The following is a 12,180-nucleotide window of genomic DNA, read 5'->3' on the forward strand; positions in this document are numbered from 1 at the left end:
GATGGTGCTCCATATCTGGAATGGGTTCCCTCTTTACCTCCACTCCTTATGCTCACTTCATAGGATAGTTTATTTGCCGTCTTCTGGATCCCATTAGTTTTTAACACTCTCTACTTTTGAAAATGACTTATGAACTTTGTAGTTCTTGCCATCAGTATCCTGTTCCTCATCCCTAATACAATATAAACTCCTCTAGGGCAGAACTGCTTCCTTTGTCTTTGCATCCCTTGCATGTGGTTCAGAGGAGGTTCAGAGTAAATGTTTGTTTCCCTGAATTGACTTGTGGAACACTGGGCACAGACCATTTTAACTATACTGTGTAGAGCCTGGCATCAGATAGACAAAAACAGCCTTCACTCATCCCGTTGGCTCTGGGATTCATGACAATGTGCTTTGTAATCCTCAGATGAAAGGTACTTCGTTGGAGCAGAGGTGTTTATAGAAAGGAAGTGACTTTCATTAGCTTGAATATTCCACTCTAGGCTTTTAAAAATTAATTTTAGAGAATGTCAGATTTGTGCACATAAGAAATCATTTATTATACACTTTTTATACCCATAAATAAATTATGCTTTTATCCTTAAGGATCTTGGCAGCAAACTATATCATTGCTTGTTTAATACCAAAGGGAAAAACTGTTTTGTATGATATGATGACTTATTTTAAGTTGTCTGACCCAGTGGGTTTAATTCTTAGCTCTATCACTTACTAGGATGCAAAAATCTTTTTCCCGCTTTAAAATGATTTATTGATGTGCTTTTCATTTGTACATTACTGTCAAAATCTACTAGCACCACCCCAAGAGGCATGCTTCATCATCAGTCCTATAAAGTCGTGACTAGTTATTCAATGTGCTGAAATCTTTTAGCTTTGTTTTCTTTTAGATTATTGTGGTCATTGTTTAAATTGGCCTCTTGGTTTTCTTTACATTATTCTGCATCAGTTCATAGAGGTCTTTCTGAGTTTCTTGGAATAGAATAAAGATAAATTATTCTTTATATTTGTTATTTCTTTTGGAAGAATTAAGTAGTGCAGTGCATAGAGCCCCAGTGAATCAGGAGGACCTGAGTTCAAATGTGTACTCAAGATAACATTCTAACTGTGTGACTTTGGGTAAATCATTTCATCTCTCTCAGTTTCCTTATCTGTAAAATGGGATAATAATAGCTTCTCTCTCTCCCTCTCTCTTCTCTCTCTTTACTTCTCTTTCTCTCTCTTTCCCTTCATCTCTCATTCCTTATCTTCCAGAATTGTTGTCAGGATGAAATGAGATAATATTTGTAAAGCACTTAGCATAGTGCCTGACACCTAGTAGGTGCTTGTTCTTTCTTAGTGATTTCAGTTCTGTCTGTCTCTTTGTGACCCCATTTGGAGTTTTCTTGGCAGAGATCCTAGAGTGCTTTGCTATTTCCTTCTTCAGTTCATTTTACAGATGGGGAAACTGAGGCAAACAAAGTTAAATGATTTTGCGCAGGGTCACACAGCTAGGAAGTGTCTGAGGCCAGATTTGGAAGAAGAAGATGAGTCTTTTGACTTAAGACCTGGCAGTCTATCCACTGCACCACCTAACTGCTCATAATAGACTCTATAGAAATATTGACTATTATTATAAATTATTTTTATTATTAATATTAGTTATTATTAGTATTGTTGTAGCCTATTATATTCACATGCTACAACTTATTTAATAATTCCCTAATCAATGAACTCCCACTTTCCTTCTAGTTCTTTGTAATTGCAGAAAGTTCTGCTATAAATATTTGTTTGTGTGGGACCTCTCTGTTTTTAGTTTCCTTGATGTCTATAACTAGTAATGGTTACTGAATTAAAGGATATGTAAAATTTAGTGACTTTTTAAGTGTAATTATAAAAAAACTTTTTTTAGAGCAAACATAAGTATCTACAATACATTAATGGACTTGATTTCCTATAGTCCTCCTCTCCACAAAATCAAATCAAACCAAAACATCTTTTGCCATTAAATAGTCTTTTGTTATCTGGATTGGTGGTGAAATCTCAAGAGTTGTTTTAATTTGCATTTTACTAATTATCAATGACTTAAAACATTTCATACAGTCGTTGAGAACTGATATAGTCCCATTCTTCAAAAACCATCTCAGAATCATGGAATATTGGAACAGGAGGACAACCCAAGGATTGTCTAGTTCAATCTCTCAGGCTTTTTTTTTTTTTTTTTTTCTCTTGCTCTTGGGAAGAATGAGGTCCAGAGAAGTCATGACTTGCTTGAGGTCAAACAGCAAGTGACTGGTTTCCCTGGAAGTAGAAACAAGTTTCCTGACTCTTGCTTAATGTACTACACCTGGCTTTGAAAATAAAAATAATAAAGAATCATTCTAAAAAAGAATTAAGGCTATTAATTTTAGCTTATTTTTCCTGGACTTTGGAATAAAGAACATCATGGCACAAAGATTGTATTAGTAGTGTTTTGGTTTGGTATTACAAGTAAAAAAATTCAAGCTAGTACTGTTAGTCAATTTATGATTTGGGGTACATCAGTTAACTTTTATAGACCTCAGTTTCCTCATCTGTAAATAAGAGGATTGGCCTAAATGACCTTTGGGGTGACTTCCAGTGTTAGATTCATGAACCTCTGATTAAAGATATGCAAAAGGAGGAACCTTTTCAATAGGTCTGCAGAAAATACATAGTTATTTCTCCATTCCCTGAATTTTAAGTATCACTTATTACATCTCTTATTTAACTTTCACATCGCATCCTACATTATTGTTATTTTTGCATAAGCTTTATCCTCAGACTATTGTGTAGACTAGTTATTGAATGAGGAGGGTACAACCATTTATTTTTAAAATTCCCACTTCTCCTTCCATGGTACTTAGTGTAATGTCTTTAATTCAATTCAGTATATTTTTATTAAATATCTACCGTGTGCCAAATATTGTGTTAAGGGCTGGGGATACAAAAAGACACAAAAAACATTCCCTATTCTCAAAGAGGCTACAATTTAATGACCGACATTCAAACAAATATGTACAAAGCAAACTATATACAGGACTAACAAGAGAGAATTAATAGGACTGAGGCATTGGAATTAAGAGGGGTTGGGAAAGGCTTCTGTGATAGATGCTCAGTAACTCTTTTAATTGAATCGCCATAGGTTTATTATTGATTGATCTTTTTAGAATGGGAATGGACATCAGTATCCATTCTGAGTGACATGTCTCAGTGCTAGCTTATGTTATAAGAGATGGCAATGTGAGATAAAATTTGAAAATATACCAAATGAATAGTAAACAAATAACTACTTTTGCACTTGGTTGGAGAGAAGACATCATTTTGGATTGAGATGGTTCCAGAAAGCTTTATAGGGAATGCAGGACTTAAATCTAGCCTTGAGATATGGATAGCATTTATGTTAAAGATATTTCCCTGGAATAGTGAATACTGCCCTGTTTGGAACAGAGGATTTATGTTGGACTCATGATGAGGATGAGATTAGAAAAGTTGGTACAAGTGAGTGGGGTTCACTTACAATTTCATTTACCTTTCTTCCAGAAGCAATGGTAAAATTGGATCTGTAGTTGATATTTATATTTTTTCCTCCTTCTTGCATTCCCATTATCACAGTTTTGTTTCCTTTGGCCTTGAAGCAGTCATTCTCATGTCATTTTATCCATCAACTCTCAACAAGAGCATTTTTACAATGAGTAGGTAACTAGGGATTCCACAGAGATTGCCATTAAGAATTTTCAACCAGAAGGGGAAAATTAATGAATTTATAAGATCATAGGTTTAGATCCTGATTCCAATCATATCTTATAATATAAGGAAAATGAGGCCCAGAAAAATTAGATGACTTCCCCAAGTGGCAGAGTCCTTAAGGAGCAATTCCTAGTTTTTAATTTCGCGAAGAACAAGTCTAGACCATCCCATCCCTAGAGCATTGGCTCAACTTTGGAGAAAGGAAGCTTCATTTATGCTAACCTTTATTACAATTTCTCTTTCTGATCGGAATCCTTAATTTAAAAGCTCAATCCTTAAAAAACCACAACTAGGGACAAGGCTGATGTGGATGGATGAGCTCTCCTTACCCCCAGACATGGGCCATTAAAGTCTCCCTCTACATTAAAGGAACAAAAGCATTTTGTCTTTGCTTGCTTAAAAGTCAGCTTGAGGAAGAAAAATTAAGATAGTCATCAAAAACCTTTGAATTTACTAAGTGAGATTAGTAGTGAAGATTAGATACAGATTAGGTCATGCAAAAACTTGTCTATACCACCTGTTATCTCTTGTAACACCTGTTTAAATCTCATAAAACACTCTGTGTTTTTTGCACTTTATAGTAGGTGATGAATTTGGAGGGGTGGAAATGGTCCCAAATGAGTTTTTGTTGTATCTGATTTTTAGGGGCTGGCTGATGGTGGGTGTGGACTTAGAGGGAAGAAATAGAAAAGCAAAACAAGCTATTGATCTGAGTGGAAGTAACCCCAAAAAAGCTAATTAGTAATGTGGGACTCATGAAGTCATAGATTTCTGTCTGGAAAGGGACTCCTTTTAGAGAAATAGTGGCCTAGAGAGGGTAAGGGTCTTGCTTAGAATTGCACAGATATGAAGCAGGAGGCAAGATTTGAATTCAGGGCCTCTGACTTCAAATTCCAGCACTAGCTGGAACAGAAACAATATAGTTTTTACAAAATGATGAAAGAATAGAGTTGTTGGAAGTTCTTGGGGAAGGAAATCTTAGCTGAAATTCTAGAATTCAACTGGCAGGTTTCAGAGTATTCAACTATGGAGCCCAAAGGGTTACAGGCTGCTAAGAAAAAAAGGGAAAATGAGGCGATATTTTTAAGCATACCTCATCATTTATTCTTTCTGAAGTACAGAATGACATTGGCCAATAAAGGAAGATTGAAAATGATACAGAGGGATTTTATTTGTGGATGCGGCCAAGGAGCAGGATTTTTAGTTTGGAAGGGTGTCTGCCTGTATCTTTTCTGAAGCAGCTTTGCCCAGCCACACCAGCAGGCCATCTGCTGTGTCCTCTGAGATTTAATTTCAGAGATGCAAGAATATTAACATGATCACCACCAGCAGCGGCAGCTTGAGGGTGACCTTTGGAGTCTCCCACCTTTCCTGGGTTTTCAAAAGAGGCTTGTTGATACTTAGGGCTATACTAGTTGTTTAGACCCTCCCTTGTAAGCACCTTGCTTCAGATTTCGGCCTTTGATGCTGAGTGCTGAGTCCTATTGCTTTGATCAAAGGAGAAGCATGTCCAGAGCAGCTTCTGATCTCTGTATTAGCCCTCGTGTTTTTGTGATTTTTTTTTTGTTTGTTCTTTTGGTTTTTGTTATTGTTGTTATTCTTGCTGAGAGATGTTTGTCTTTTTATTTCACAGAATTCAGAGCTTACCTTGGAAGGGAGCAGGAAACGAGAAAAGAAATAAAAGAGAGCAAATTAGAAAAGATTACAACTGGTTTGATTTTGGGGGGAGCAGTGAAAGGTGGGTTTATTTTTTCTTTTTTTGGTCAGACCTGGTGGAGGCAGTATAGGATAGTGAAGAATATGCCGATTTTAGGACTTGATTGAATTCTAACTCTTTTCCTTAATATGTATATAACTGAGCAAATGACCATGTTTAAAAAACAAAGAGGCTCAAACAATATCCAACAAGGTGCCTGCAAACTCTAAATCTGTGGTCTTAGGAGCTGTTATTTAGTGAGTTTGGGTTACTCTCATGTGGAAAATTCCCTCCAATGATATAGATTGATAGCATTTATCTTATGTCTAAACTATCTTCATCTTGTCACCCCTCATTAGAATGTAAACTCCATGAAGGCAGAGACTCTGCTTTTTGTTTTTCTTCAGGATCAGGGGTTAGCACAATATTAGAACATAGGAAGCACTTAATAAATGCTTGATAATTGATCGATTTATCAATCTTTTTTTTAGTCTTAAGAGAGTTGCCTGAATATCACTACGAGGCTTATATTCCAAAGATTTTTTTTTTTAAAAGGGAAAATTTATAGCAGCTCTTTTTGTGGTGGCTAAGAATTAGAAATCAGAGGGATGCTCATCAGTTGGGGAAAGGCTAAATAAGCTGGGGTATATGATTGGGATGGGATATTATTGTGCTGTAAAAAATAACAAGCAGGATGATTTCAGAAAAATAGAGAAAGACTTACATGAACTGATGCTAAGTCAGGTGAACCTTGTACAATGTTACAGCAATATTATACAATGAAGAATTGTGAATGACTTAGTTGGTCTCACCAATACAATGATCCAAGGCGAACCCAAAGGACTAATGAAGAAGCACACTATCTGACTCCAGAGAAAGAATTGATATTGATTAAATACAGACTGAAGCAGGCTATTTTTCATTTTCTTTCAATTTCTCTTTTAATTGAATATTCTTGTACAAAATGACTAATGTTTTACCTGATGAGACATGTATGATCTATATCTGATTGCTTACTGTTTCAGAGAGGACGAAGGAATAGAATTTAGAACAAAACTTTTGTTTAAAAAATCTTAATAATTGTTTTTTAACATATAATTGGAGAAAATAAAATATCTTAATTTTTTAACATCAAAAAGTTTCCTGTGCTAGTAACTAGTTAGCCCAGATTCATAATACTAGTATATTTTAGAGCCAAGACTTGAGTCTACCTCTTGCTTCTGAAGCTAATCTTTTTCCATGAACTAATAGATAAGGCTCTGGGCTTGGAGTTAGGTAAATCTGGGTTCAAATTTAGATGCTAACTTAGCCATGTGACCCCCAAGCATACTATTATTTAAAAAATTTTTTTTTCCCCCTGAGGCTGGGGTTAAGTGACTTGCCTAGGGTCATACAGCTAGGAAGTGTTAAGTGTCTGAGACACCAAGCATATTATTTAATTTCTGTTTGCCTCATTTTCCCCATTTTAAAAATGGGATAACAATAGCACCTATTGCCCAGGGTTAATGTGAGGATCCAATGAGTTACTTAATTGGTTGTGTGATCCTGGGCAAGTCACTTAATCCCAATTGCCTCTAAAAAAAAAAAAAAAGAATAAAGAAGGAGACATACACACACACATACATACACAGAGAGAGAGACAGAGAGAAAGGGAGGGAGGGAGAGGGAGAGACAAAGAGAGATGTGGGGGAGGGAGGGAGGGAAGGAAGAAGGAAAGGGAGGAAGGCAGAGAGAAACAGAGCCAGAGGCAGAGAGAGATAGAGACACAGAGAGATAGAAACAGAGACAGAGAGATACACACAGATAAAAATAGAGACAGAGATAGAAAGATAGAGACTGACAAAGCAGAGAGAAAGAGACAGAGAGAGACAGAGTCAGAAAGACAGACAGACACAGAGATCCAGAGAGAGAGAGAAACAGAGAGACAGAAAGGAGAGTGCTCTGGCAGTGTTAATGTACTGTGAACTCCCTGCTCCAGGCACACTTTCAGCTATTTACACATAGCCAAGTATTAAAACTCCTTCATAATTGGCTCTTCATAAATATGGAAATAGTTAATTTCTTCTGGAAGAAATCTCAATGCATAAAATCAAAGGGTCAGCAGTTTTACCTTTCCCATCCCCTTGCAGGGGGATCTAGAGAGAGTGGGGCTGGGGCAGGCAGAGTGAATAAGAAATATTCAAGAAATTGAGTTTTAGTGGCAAGAAGTGTCCACATTTTCAGGTAGGAGATATGGACACCTCCATATCTTTGCCTTACCTTCTTGCTAGAAGTCTGCTAAGACAAGGAAAAACAAGGTCCCTGGAGACCCTGCATTACCTGTCCCTATTTTATAGCTGAAGAACTGAGTCTACCACCTAAATTGCTTACCCTGGGTCACCCAGCTAGGAAATGTTTATGGTAGAATTTGAATTCAAGTCTTTCTAATTTAAAATGCAAAATTTTCTCTACTGCCCCAAATTGCCTGTTAGCTCCCATAGAGGTACCTTTTCTTACCAGTGCAGGTTAGAACTCTGCCAACTCTGAGATACCACTACACATCTGTCAGATTGGCTAAGATGACAGGAACAAATAATGATGAATGTTGGAGGGGATGTGGGAAAACTGGGACACTGATGCAATGTTGGTGGAGTTGTGAAAGAATCCAACCATTCTGGAGAGCAATTTGGAACTTGTTATCAAACTGCATACCCTTGGACCCAGCAGTATTTCTACTGGGCTTATATACCAAAGAGATCTTAAAGGAGGGAAAAGGACCCATGTGCAAGAATGTTTGTGGCAGCCCTCTTTGTAGTGGCCAGAAACTGGAAGATGAATGGATGTCCATCAGTTGGAGAATGGTTGGGTAAATTATGGTATATGAAGGTTATGGAATATTATTGCTCTGTAAATGACCAGCAGGAGGAATACAGAGAGGCTTGGAGAGACTTAAATGAAATGATGCTGAGTGAAATGAGCAGGACCAGGAGATCATTATACACAGAAATAATATCAATTCTGATGGGCGTGGCTCTTTCCAACAATAAGAGGATTGATGCCAGTTCCAATGATCTTGTGATGAAGACAGCCATCTACTCCCAGAGAGAGAACTGTGGGAACTGGGTGTGAATCACAGCATAGCATTTTCACTTTTTGTTTTTGTTTGCTTGAATTTTATTCTTTCTCATTTTTCTTCCTTTTTGATCAGATTTTTCTTGTGCAGCAATATAATTGTATAAATATGTTTGCCTATATTCAATTTACATACATTTTTACCATGTTTAGCATATATTGGATTATTTGCCATCTAGGGAAGGAGGTGAGGGGAAGCAGGGGAAAATGGGAACACAAGGTTTTTCAAGGGTCAGTGTTAGAAATGTATCCTTACCTATGTTTTGAAAATAAAAAACTTCAATAAAAAAGGAATTATAATTAAATGATGATGTGATTGTGGTAGTGGTGAGGGTGGTGGTATCACAGTGGTGATGGCACTGCCTAGAAGCCCGAACCAGAGTAAGATGCAATTGGGAAATTTTTAACAAAATAAATAAATTCAACACAGATTAAAAAAAAAAAAAAAAAAAAAGAACTGCTGGAATATGAAGTGACTTACTTAAGATCATACAGCTAATGTATATCTAGGGCAGAATCTGAACCCAGAACATCTCTGAAGAATGCTCTCTAATTCAGTTCACTGCTCTGATCAGCATTAACAACAAAAGCACAGAAAAGAGTAAATGTGTTTATTGTCAGGCATTCCGTGGCAAGATTCAGGGCTAACTCCTGCCTTGTTTCATCATCCTTCTGGTTTTCCTTAGAGGGTTACGGGGGCTGTTAAGAACAGGGTCTAAGATGTTTCCTGATCTATCAGATATCTCAGAAGTCCAGAGCTTAGTAGAGGATCTGCCCTGTCTCATGAATTGGCGCAAGCTGTCTGTAATGGATGGAAGAAGAGGCCTTGTGTCAGAAATTTCATAGCTGGAGGTAGAAATAATATTAGTTTCAGGAATATTAGCAATCCACTCTAATCCTTCAGAATTTATTAAGAGCTTTGATATATGCAAGGCTCTACCAGGTGCCAGCTGTACAAGCCAAAAAGAAAAAAAATCCCCTTCATGGGGAGTTAACAAGGAAGACTGAGATGGTGCTTTGAGCTGAGCTCTGGAAGGAACCAGTGATCACAGGAGGGAGAGACGAGAAGGGGCTGGAATCCAGGGAGGGAGGAGAGCCCGGGAAGGGGCAGGAGACCCTCTGTGGGGAAAGAGGAGGGGGGATACCAGGGGGAAGTATTTGGGATAAACCTGAAGAAGTAGATTTGATAGACCTACTGTGATAGACCAGACTGTGGAGACAAAGGAGGTTTGGAAATGAAAAATAAATACAAGCTGCACTAAGATTAGGTGAGCCACAAAGCACAAAGGATGCAGTTTTTTCTTCTTAATATTGAAGGAAAAAGTTAGGTGGCGGAGTGGACACTTACAGTGTGCCTCTGAGCAAGTCAATCAAGTTTTCTCATCCTTAGTTTCATCAACTGCAAAATGAAATAGTAATAACACTTCCTTCATGGGGTTATTGGAAAGATCAGATGAGATAATATATGTAAAATGCTTTGCAATTTTAAATTTAAATTTAATTTAAGTTTTACATTAAACTAAATTGTTTTATTAATAATAATTAAATTAATAGATTTAATTTAAATTTAAATTGAAAAATTAAAAAGAAAATAAAACACTATCAAAATGTATGCATGGTCAGCAGCAGCAGCATCTTTATGAGAAGGTTAAATAAAGTAAGAGACTGTCCAGGAAGCTAGGTGGGATCATAGGGCACAGAGCACCAGGCTAGAGTCAGAGACTCACTCTTCCTGAGCTCAAATCTGGCCTCAGACACTGATGAGCTGTGTGACAGTGGACAAGTCACTTATCCTGCTTGCCTCAATTTCCTAATCTGTTAAAATGATCTAGAAAAGGAAAGGGCAAGCTCCTCCAGTATTTCTACCAAGAAAACTCCAAATGGGGTCATGAAGAGTCAGACATGACTGAACAATAAAGTTCATCTGGCAAGATATGGGAAAAGCTTTAATAATAATGATGTGATGATGATGATGATGATATCATGCAGAATTGTTCATAGAAATGAAGGAATTATGATAATTTAGGAAATTATAGATACCTTATCCTTAAGGAATTTGGACTTACTGATCAATGCAGATTGGGATTGTAGAAACTGTTCAGCCCTCAACAGTTAAGCACAGAGCATATCATGGCTGGGTAGTTGGATATATACAGCAGATATTTACCTCTCGTAAACTAATAATTGGCAAAAACTCAGAGACCTCAAAAATACCTTTGAGACTTTGTGAAGCAATATGTGCTAGATCCAAAATATCACAGATGAAATTGTTGACCATAATCACCTGGACCTAAGACCGATACAGAAACTTTTAAGAACTTCATTGGTGTTTTAATATCACTTTCAATTCCAGAGCCCAGAAAAAGGTCCCTTGTCATTGGGCAGGAAGAGGAGAGGAAGGACAGTGGAAGAAAGAGGAGAGAGAAAAAAGAGAAGGGAGAGAAGAAATTGAAGGAAGAGGGAACAAAAGACCTCAGAGAAGAAAGAGGAAAGATTTTTTTTTTTTTAATAAAAGGAGAGAAGAGGAGCCAGTCTGAGAATGCTATGACTTTTGAAAATAAATTATGGAGCAGAAAAAGTTAGCTAGGTACTAGGGTACCGAGTCTGGAGTTAGGAAGTTCTGAGTTCAAATGCAGCCTCAGACACTTAGTAGCTGTGTGGCTCTGGACAAATCACTACAGTTTTCCTCAAATATAAAATGGAAAAAATAATAGCCCCCACTTCACATGGTTGTGGAGATCAAATAAGATAATATTTGTAAATTACTAAGCACCGTGCCGGGCACATAGTAGGTGTTTAATAAATGCTTATTTTCTTCCCCTTTCCCTATATGAAAGGTGATCCTCCATAACTGAAATTCTTTAGGGATATGGGATCATAAATTGAGCTATTAGGTTCCCCTTCTTTATCTTTATCTTTGGGGACTCTTCCCTCTCTTTAAAACTTAGCTCAAGGGCTACTTCTTTCAAGAAAACTTCTTCATATTCCTCTCTGGCCAATTACCTTAATATTTATTTTGTGTGTATTTGGTCTTCCTGTGTGTGTATTGTATTCATGTAGTAGAACATTAGTTCTCTGAGAATGGGGGCTTTTTTTTTTTTTTGGTATCCCAGTTGCCTAGCACAGTGTCTGGCATATGGCAGGAAACAATGACTTGTAACAGATCCTGTACCATGGCCCTATTCTAACGAAGGCATCTTGTTTTCATCTTCAAAGTTATCACTGGGATATCTAGTAAGAAAAGAAAATCTTGAATAGATTTCTTCTGCCATTCATGTCATTATAAGAAAACCAGAAAGCCAATGTTAAATTGGTGAGATGATTAAACTAAAAAATCACCAAATTTACAGCCCGTTCAAGAAGACGTATATAACTGGCAAAGGGTGATGGCATCCCTGCTGCTGCCTCATGTTTGGCACAACTATTAAATCAATAGCTTGTTGAAATGGAATTTTTTTTCTGTGCAAAGATTGATTTGCTAAGGACCACAAGGACCATAGCTCCCCATAGTACGGTCATATGTTAGTTGTTCCCAAGCGTTATTATGAAAGAAATAAAAAACCTGAACTCAGGTTGTTTTCTTTGGAAAGCAAAAATTGGGCATTTGTCTCAGCAATTTTTATTCATTTGTG

The 12,180-nt window shown here is 37.1% G+C and overlaps 1 protein-coding gene across 6 annotated transcripts in view; it reads left to right on the forward strand.

The window, feature by feature from the left end:
• The window catches only part of FHIP1A (FHF complex subunit HOOK interacting protein 1A), a 363,684-nt gene that overhangs the window by 107,901 nt on the left and 243,603 nt on the right, over positions 1-12,180 (forward strand). Inside the window, exon 3 of one of the 6 annotated variants that reach the window (XM_074274292.1) lies at positions 5,375-5,479. The exons of the other annotated variants lie outside the window; for them this stretch is intronic. The gene's annotated coding sequence lies outside the window, so the exon portion shown is untranslated. The remainder of the gene's footprint in view (positions 1-5,374; positions 5,480-12,180) is intronic. 6 annotated transcript variants of the gene reach the window in all.

This window comes from Sminthopsis crassicaudata, chromosome 6 (assembly GCF_048593235.1).
Source record: "Sminthopsis crassicaudata isolate SCR6 chromosome 6, ASM4859323v1, whole genome shotgun sequence".
In the NCBI taxonomy this organism is placed as follows: domain Eukaryota; kingdom Metazoa; phylum Chordata; class Mammalia; order Dasyuromorphia; family Dasyuridae; genus Sminthopsis; species Sminthopsis crassicaudata.